This window comes from Aegilops tauschii, chromosome 5, assembly GCF_002575655.3.
Source record: "Aegilops tauschii subsp. strangulata cultivar AL8/78 chromosome 5, Aet v6.0, whole genome shotgun sequence".
Lineage (NCBI taxonomy): Eukaryota > Viridiplantae > Streptophyta > Magnoliopsida > Poales > Poaceae > Aegilops > Aegilops tauschii.
Window position 1 is genome coordinate 57,966,545 of NC_053039.3, and position 10,223 is coordinate 57,976,767.

The 10,223-nt window shown below is 41.9% G+C and overlaps 1 pseudogene; it reads right to left on the reverse strand.

The window, feature by feature from the left end:
* Positions 1–2,641: 2,641 nt before the first annotated feature.
* On the reverse strand, positions 2,642–9,514 carry LOC141022558 (uncharacterized; annotated as a pseudogene).
* Between the last annotated feature and the right edge of the window lie 709 nt (positions 9,515–10,223).

The following is a 10,223-nucleotide window of genomic DNA, read 5'->3' on the forward strand; positions in this document are numbered from 1 at the left end:
CTGAAAAAAATTAATTTTTCATTTTTCGAGCGCCCAAAATAAGGTTTTTTGTGAAGAACCTACCAAATAATTGTCACAAAATTGGACCAAACCAAATTTCTAAAATACTAGGACATATTTAATGCACAATTGACCAAATGGTTGGGTGTCAAAAGCTTTTATCCACCTCTCGTGAAAAAGACAAATTTCCGCCGATTTAGTAGGAAGCGGGTCAAATTTGAACTGCATCTGCCTCATAGTTTGCTATTTATTTTTTCCCAAAAATCAGTTTTAGGTACAAAAGTATCTATTTAATCAGAGAAACACTAAATTTTTTCCAAGATTCAACCACTAGGTAGGAACGGTCATGCCCGCCGTTTTGATCACATTTTGAAACGGGCATAAAAAATTCATGGCATAATTTCTTCAAATGATCTCATATAGTGCACAAGGGTGCGTCTTGCAATGACGAACATTGTTTCCTAAGGGAGTTTTTATTTTCTTTGGACAAAAAATCAATTCTCCATTTTTTTAGTGCCCAAAATGAGGTTTTTTTGTGAAGAACATACCATATATTTGTTGCAAAATTGAACCAAATCAAATTTCTAAAATATTAGGCCATATTTAATGTAAAATTGACCAAATGGTTGGGTGTAAAAAGTGTTTGATCCATCTCTCGTGAAAAAGACAAATTTCCACATATTCATTTTCCATTTTTCGAGTTCCCAAAATGAGTTTTTTTGTGAAGAACCTAACAAATATTTTTTGTAAAAAAAACTTCTCCATTTTTCAAGAACATTAGACCACATTTTATGAACAAATTTGTGTACACTAGAAACATTTTTTTATAGATATTAAACGGTTTTTAGTTACATCATTAACATTTTTAATAAATATTTTTATGTCTAATATTTTGAACACATGTCTACATTTTTTAAGACACATTGTACATATTGTTTATATATGTTTAACTTTTTTTCAAATACGTGATTAACATATTTTCATATATTCATAACAAAAAAACATTTTTTTCATACATACGTTTTGATGTCTATATTTGATTTTACACATTGTACATTTTTGTATACATATAAAACATTGTTGATATTGGTTAGAAGAATTTTAATACATGAAAAACTTGTTATTTTCCCATTTTCGTTGGGCCGAATATATGTTTTTTTTTGAGTAACATGAGGGCATCCCACATTTCTTCCTGGATGGGCCGAGGCCTACATGGCACACAATTTTTTTTAAAGAAGGTGGCCTCGTTCCACCGAGGCCCAAGCCCACCTTGAGCGACACCTTAAGTACCAATGCATCCACGTTCACAACCTCATGACCATTTATATTGGTCGTAATCAGGTAGAAATAAGGTCGTTGACCACTCTTGTCTGCTTTATGACCATTTGGTGTAAGGCAATTTCAGGGTTTGAGCCCTTCCAAGCGAAATAGCCGTGGATGTATGACCAATTCAGCCGGGGTCACTGAGAGAAGGTCACAAGTTGACATATTTCTTGTAGTGACATAGTTCTCAAACCCGTAGGGTCCGCACGCTTAACGTTCAGTGATGATCGGTATTATGAGTTTATGTGTTTTGATGTACCGAAGGTTGTTCGGAGTCCCGGATATGATCACGGACATGAGGATGAGTCTCGAAATGGTCGAGACATAAAGATTGATATATTGGACGGCTATATTCGGACACCAGAAGTGTTCCGGGTGATTTCGGAGAAAACCGGAGTGCTGGAGGGTTACCGGAACCCCCCGCCCCCAGGAACTAGTGGGCCTAGATGGGCCTTGGTGGAGAGAGAGAGGGGCAGCCAGGGCAGGCCGCGCACCCCTCCCCCTTGAGTCCGAATTGGACTAGGAGGGGGCGACGCCCCCCTTTTTCCTTCCCCTCTCCTACTCCTACCAGGAAAAGGATTCCTCCCCTCCTTGGCGCGCCCTAGGGCCGGCCGGCCTCCCCTCTTGCTCCTTTATATACGGGGGCAGGGGGCACCCTAGAACACACAACAGACAATTGTCTTAGCCGTGTGCAGTGCCCCCCTCCACCATAATCCACCTCGGTCATATCGTCGTAGTGCTTAGGTGAAGCCCTACGCCGATAACTTCATCATCACCGTCATCACGCCGTCGTGCTGACGAAGCTCGCCCTCGACACTCAGCTGGATCGAGAGTTCGTGGGACGTCACCGAGCCGAACGTGTGCAGATCGCGGAGGTGCCGTACTTTTGGTACTAGGATCGGTCGGATCGTGAAGACGTACGACTACATCAACCGCGTTGTCATAACGCTTCCGCTTACAGTCTACAGGGTGCGTGGACTACACTCTCCCGCTCGTTGCTATGCATCACATAGATCTTGCGTGATCGTAGGATTTTTTTTGAAATTACTGCGTTCCCCAACACCTGCTTCGAGCGAGATGGTCCTCGCATGCATCTTGGCCATATCCTCGGCAGCTGGAACCACCTACAGTAGCCGTCTACTAATACCCAAGGACACCACGTACACCAAAGTGAGAGAAATCCACCTCTATTCCAAGGGAGCTTAGAGCTTGAAGAAATTGATGCAGTGCCAATTAGACGTGTATTCGGTGCAAGATCAAATAGTCCAACTCAAATTTGAATATGGAACACAACAACTTTATGGTATGATCGACCAAGTCACCTTCACCAAGATAGAGGCATGCTTAAGCATTATTTCTTTATAGGCACATACATGAATGTTTGCTTTGAATTGACAATACCGTTCTACATCATTGTAATTAGAGCCTTTCTGACCTACCTTGAGCTTCAAATACATCCAAGTATCCTCCTGTATAGCAATCACATGCCTTCTTGTTAAACCACATGACTTACCAATAATACCACAAAAGAGCTCAATCTCCTTATGTGACCCACCGATAAACACAAACGAACTGAGAGATAAATCGAATCCACTCTGCATTTTTTATATGATAACATCTATTGTGGCCTCCACTGCATCGGGAACGCGTGCTAAAGTGATGTCAACCGCGCCACAATTACCATTAATGCGCTCTGTGAATGGACGAAAAGGTGCATTTGCTTTGATGTACTCTACTACACCGTCGATAAGTTGTAGATCATCATCTTCTTTTTGCCCTCCTGTCTTGATCCTCATATTAAAATGCCCCTCTTAGGGCCAGTCATCTCAATGAGAGAACCCTGTGAAACAACTATTAATTATTAATTGCTAGTAGCTCATAGTAAAAAGTAAAGAGTTATCTAAAGTGTATATTCTTATTTCCAGCCAACTGACAATGATGAATCTCAAATAAATGATGGCTTAAATTTTAAACCCACAAACAAACATAAGCCGATTGCACATGAAACTTAATGTTCAATAAATCATCCAAAGATAATTAACCATACACTTGCCTAATGTATGCAAGGATAACAACATGTGTATGACATCCTCCAAACACAAGTATTTCAATGCAAAAATCCATAATGATCCTCAAAGTGGAGCCATCATCACCAACACCTCAAATTTCTGAAGAGTAAAGATAACATTTAACTTATAGCAACAAACACCCAAATGGTCTTGTAGCTGAAGTCCTAAGTATTTGTTGTGTTTATATCATATGTGATAAGCACACTCAGATGTATTTGACAAAACAAAAAGAATATTAGTAATTCTATGTGGGATACGCACCCACGCATGCGCTCCAGCATGGCGGCGTCCCAGTGGGATTTTGTTCATATAGAGAGAGCATATGCATGTTAAGAGCGAACAATTGCCACAATAAAGTTACCACTTTTTTTACACATTGCAATGCAATGTTATGCGTAGCTAGAGAGTGAGTAAAAAGTGGCATCAACTCATAAAAGTACCATGAAGCAAAGTTCTACATTAGTGTATAAGTAGATAACCAAGTAAATTTTATGGTAACTGAGTGGCTAATAACCTGTCGAATACAATTCTTGAAGATATGAGATCTAGTTTTGAAGACCTCATCATGACAAAGCCAATGATGAAAACATATTGTCAATCGGGTTAACAGAGATAAAAGTTTTCAAAAATTTGAATTTGGAAAAATCTACGCTGCTGTCATGTTGTTGTCTGCTTGTACGAGGGCATGGAGTATGCTGCAGGTGAAGGCAATTGTGTGACACCATTCCCTAGTCTGCTCCAAAAAATATTAGTAGTACAAAATTATAGCGTCTCACTTTATTTGAATACCTAACACTTGCTAAAATATCACTCATTTCACGTATATTTACTTGAAATGTTTTTTCTTAGTAATTGTCAACCCACGTTGTGATAAGTATTCGAACAAGTGATGTCGACACTGATGACTTCCCGATTAAGATAGGACTGCATCAGGGGTCAGCTTTGAGCCCTTATCTTTTTGCATTGGTGATGGATGAGGTCACAAGGGATATACAAGGAGATATCCCATGGTGTATGCTCTTTGCGGATGATGTGGTGCTAGTTGACGATAGTCGGACGGGGGTAAATAGGAAGTTAGAGTTATGGAGACAAACCTTGGAATTGAAAGGGTTTAGGCTTAGTAGAACTAAAACCGAGCACATGATGTGCGGTTTCAGTACTACTAGGTGTGAGGAGGAGGAGGTTAGCCTTGATGGCCAGGTGGTACCTCAGAAGGACACCTTTCGGTATTTGGGGTCAATGCTGCAGGAGGATGGGGGTATTGATGAAGATGTGAACCATCGAATCAAAGCCGGATGGATGAAGTGGCGCCAAGCTTCTGGCATTCACTGTGACAAGAAAGTGCCACAAAAGCTAAAAGGCAAGTTCTACAGGACGGCGGTTTGACCCGCAATGTTGTATGGCGCTGAGTGTTGGTCGACTAAAAGGCGACATGTTCAACAGTTAGGTGTGGCGGAGATGCGTATGTTGAGATGGATGTGTGGCCACACGAGGAAGGATCGAGTCCGGAATGATGATATACAAGATAGAGTTGGGGTAGCACCAATTGAAGAGAAGCTTCTCCAACATCGTCTGAGATGGTTTGGGCATATTCAGCGCAGGCCTCCAGAAGCTCCAGTGCATAGCGGACGGCTAAAGCATGCGGAGAATGTCAAGAGAGGGCGGGGTAGACCGAATTTGACATGCGAGGAGTCCGTTAAGAGAGACTTGAAGGATTGGAGTATCACCAAAGAGCTAGCTATGGATAGGGGTGCATGGAAGCTTGCTATCCATGTGCCAGAGCCATGAGTTGGTTGCGAGATCTTATGGGTTTCACCTCTAGCTTACCCCAACTTGTTTGGGACTAAAGGCTTTGTTGTTGTTTGTTGTTTAATTGTCAACCCACGATGTCATTCTCTTCTTGATATCATGGTCGTTAGATTTAACCACATGGAAGCAAATATTCATCCATAACACCAAAAGTAGGTATATATTCATCTATTACGGAATAAGAAAATGCCTGCTTAAACAAAATGATAAACTAATATTGTGACATCTATTAAGTAAAAACATTAGAACAAACAGAGAACATAACTAACATCATTTTCATTCTATGCATCAATCCACAAGAGATAAAACAGATAAGGTAGGTTAGACAATTCCACTTTCCATCCAACTTTTATGATTGAAAAACAATTGTGGTCCTATGATTGTAGTATGCCATAAAATGTTTATATTTCAATCCATCCACTCTATGCATTTGACAGAAATAGGCTTACACTATAAAATAAATGAATTATTTAAAATAGTTGTGTATAAGTAAAGATGTGCACCTGTTTCACCACAATGGGATCGTCCCTGCTACGATTGACAATATAATTAAGCAACAAATCCCGAGAATCTCGCACTGCTATATATCCATATAATTGTACTAAGCTTGTGTTTGCAGAAACTTTAGCCAATTTCAATGACAAAAATTGCATCATGTTACATACAAAATGTATACAACACCTTTGCTAGTCAGGAAAGCAATTATTGGGATCTGAAAACTTCATTGGCTCCAGTTGTGCTTCATTTAAAAATTATAATATTAGTCAAATACTTAAAATAATTAGTACAATTATGATTTCCACATGCATACATGTGCTAAGTTAGAATTTTGTTTGTCTATTAGAAAAACATAACGAAATAAGTGAGGAGAATAAAGCAATGCTACGTTGAAAAAGTATACCTTTTGGGAATAGGTTTACTAATCCAAGCTACAAGAACAAATGCTACAAGTCTCATGTCATACATGACAAAATATTAAAAAGCAATAGGTTGAACTTCATAGAATTTTTCAAATCAATTAATTATCCACAAATCATGATTTTCTTATCTACCATTTATACTTTGGTATGAACACATAAGTTTGCATAGAGCTTACTTTTTTCACGTGATTCCAAGAAAAAAGTAATTTTTATGATAATATAATAATATACAAAAGTAAATAGAACATAACAAATTTGATCCAAGTCCTAAATTTGTTGACAGTCAGAATGACAATAATACCAACACTGATTATCAAATATACACCTAAACATATTTTATAGGCTTTTTTTCTCATGGTACACACCCATATTATAATTAGCCATGCATCTATTACCTGATAGAATAATCGACAAGCTTATAGATGTTGCAATTTGGAGAGAATTACTCCACATCCAAATACTTGATTCCATATTGAGGTCCTCTATTAAAACAGACGACTCCTTTGATGATACAAGCAAGCGTTTTGCAACAAATCCAGGAGTCTGAGGTCAGGCGGACATTGAAAAGGATGAAAAGAGGCAAGGCAATGGGCCCTGTTTGTATCCTCATTGAGGTGTCGAGAGGCCTCGGAGACATAGCGAAGTATGGCTAACTAAGCTTTTCAACCTCATTTTTTGGGCAAAAAAGATGCCAAAGGATGGAGGCGGAGTATATTAGTACACAGAGGGGGTGTTCAAAGCTGTACTAATGACCGTGTAATTAAGCAGATGAGCCATAGAATGAAGCTATGGGAGAGAGTCATTGAGCACCGCTTAAGAAGAATGACAAGCATGACAAAAAATCAGTTTGGTTTCATGCATGGGAGGTCAACCATGGAAGCCATTTTCTTGGTACAACTTATGGAGAGATAAAGGGAGCAAAAGGACCTGCATATGGTGTTCATTGACTTGGAGAAGACCTATAATAAGATACCATGGAATGTTATGTGGTGAGCCTTGGAGAAACACAAAGTCCCAACAAAGTACATTGCCCTTCAAGGATATGTATGACAATGTTGTGGCAAGTGTCTGAACAAGTGGACGGTGACACTGATGACTTTCCCATTAAAAACAAAGGTCAGTTTTGAGCCCTTATATATTTTTTGCTTTGGTGATGGATGAGGTCACAAGGGATATACAAGGAGATATCCCGTGGTGTATGCTCTTTACTAATGATGTGGTGCTAGTCGATGATAGTCAGACGTGGGTTAATAGAAAGTTAGAGCCGCGGAGACAAACTTTGGAATAAAAAAGTTTTAGGCTTAGTAGAACTAAAACTGAGTACAAGAGGGTGCGGTTTCAGTACTACAAGGCACAAGGAGGAGGAAGATAGCCTTGACAGGGAGGTGGTACCTTAAAATGACACTTTTCGATATATGGGGTCAATGTTGTAGAAGGATGGTGATATTGATAAATATGTGAGTCATTGAATCAAAGGGTGATGGATGAAGTGGCGCCAAACTTCTGGTGTTCTCTGTGACAAGAGAGTGCCACGCAAAAGCTAAAAGGCGGGTTCTATAGGACAGTGATTCGACTCGTGATGTTGTATGGAGCTAAGTGTTGGCCGGCTAAAAGAAGACATGTTCAATAGTGAGGTGTAGCGGAGATGTACATGTTGAGATGGATGTATGGCCACACAAGAAAATATCTGGTCTGGAATGATGATATACATGATAGAGTCAGAGTAACACCGATTGAAGAGAAGCTTGTCAACCATCACCTGAGATGGTTTGGGCATATACAACACACACCTTCAGAAGCGCCAGTGCATAGCGGACGGTGAAAACATGTTGATAATGTCAAGTGAGGTTAGGGTAGACCAAACTTGACATGAAAGGAGTCCTTGAAGAGAGATCTCAAGGACTAGAATAACACCAAAGAACTAGCCAGACAAGGGTTGTTGTTGTTGTTGTTAAAACATGATATGGACATCGTTAAATCAATCATAGGCCAACTATTTATAGAGAAACAAGACTATTGTCCAGAACCTAACCATGCATTATCTATCAGCAAACTTCTATCCAGAAATTTTAGATAAAAAAACTACATGTTGGTCGTCCTTTTGCTAAACAATTTCTCTAGAGCAATCAAAACACACATTACATATTTCAAAACAAAACAACATGCATTCGGCCTCAAACCTTTAATTGATTTGCATCACTTACTCTCATCACGCTTTGTAACATGACCTATGCTTTGGAGAATAGAGTTTTTGAATATCGACCCATCGCGATGGCTGCTATTACGATAGATATCGGCCGACCTCACATTGACCTTCTTGGGTTCCTTCATAATTTCTGCTCCATCTTTCCCTTTGATAAAGGCAAATTGCTCACCGAGGGTATTACTGGAGGTGCAACAGGAAAAAGCATTGCCCCAAGGGAGGTGGCTGGGCCGATTCGTTTGGCTATGTGCTGCAATGTTTCTTGTCATCAATAACGATTCATAAGCAGATCTGTCAAGAAAAAGCAAAGTTAGAATCCGACTCAAATAAGATACACAACTATACGAGCAGTATAGAAATCCAAATATAGAAATTTCAATTGGCCGCTACTAACCAACATAAATTCCAACTTTCCCCGGACTGTGGGGTGGAGGATAATATAACCAGCAATAAGACTTGACCCAACAAGATTTCAAACGCCCAAAATTCAACGTTGATTTCAATACAGAGCCAAAAATCAGTACAATGCAGAAACGCACCTGGAAACACCCGTCCAGATTCCGCCATGAGCGGAGCATCTTGTTGCGCTAATTCAGGAGGCCCCCGCCGAGGCGGCGCGGTTGAGTCAGGGGCGGAGGCAGTAGGGCGAGCAGGGCCAGTTATTAGCGACGGGGACTAAGGTGGTTTATTAATATATGAGTTTTTTTTTTTGAGCAACAGTTATAATGTACCGGTCCATTAGCGACGGGGACTATGGATCGGCCCCCTGACGATTAGCGACGGGGACTAAAGGTAGTTATTCACATTAAGTACCGGCCCATTAGCTAAAACACCATCAGAGATGGAGAACGAATGGCCCAAGCCCACTTAAGTATCTAGAGCGGCCCCCCAAACCGGCCTCAAACGCTCGGGCGGCCCGCCCGTTCACTGACGGGTCACGAAAATCTGATCCAAACGGGCGTCTCAAACGCCTGGACTGACTGGCACCCCTCACATTCAGCCCAAATATGAGACGGATATGGGACGCCCGGGCAGGCCGCCACGTCGTACTGGGCGGGGTCCCACGCGAAAACGTCCGGAAGCCCGGTGGTCCGAAACTCGTCTCCTCCGTCGGACCTATGTCGCCGCATGGTGCCGCTCCGGCGGGCCGCGTAGTGCCTAGCCCGGCTATTTAAGTCGACCGGCGGCATTGAAACCCTACCATCCACATTTTCCTCCGTCAGTCCGTCGTCACCGCCACTCTCCACTTCCCCTCGTCCGCCTAGTAGCCGTGCCCCCACGCCGCCGGGTGAGGAGCCACCTATTTCTAACGCCGGAGCGCTGGCTCGAGCTCCTTGAGTAGATCCGGCAAGGCTTGAAGCCCGGATCGTCGCGGGCTACCTTCGGATGCAGTGCATCTGGAGGAGGAAGAGGACAAGGAGAAGGAGGATGTGGGGGGTGCTGACAACACGGATCTACAGACGGAGCAGCACGCCATCTTCGATTCCCTCCGCTCGGAGTTAGCTGCGGAAGCCAGACCCCGCCGTCGGCAGGAGATGGAGGTCGCGGAGGAAGCGGAGATGCTCACCTACATGGATGAGGTCGAGCAGGAGGGGGATGGGCCGGAGCCCTCCTACCCTCCCGTCTAGCCAGCGCTCGGCACCGTCGTCGTAGAATTCTCCGACGATGAAGATTAGCTAGGGTAGCACATAGTATATAGTAAGTAGAATTTCTTTTGAATGCTTCGTACGGTCTAAAGGTTGAAATATGAGAGATTCGGATGCAGAATGGCTAATTTAAGGCGTGACCGGTCACTGTTCGCGGACACGTCCGGTCACGTCCGCATGCGTTTGAGAGGCTAGATTTACAAAGTTCGGTTGTAAATACTCTTAGCTAGTAGATAAATTTCTGCAAAATGTA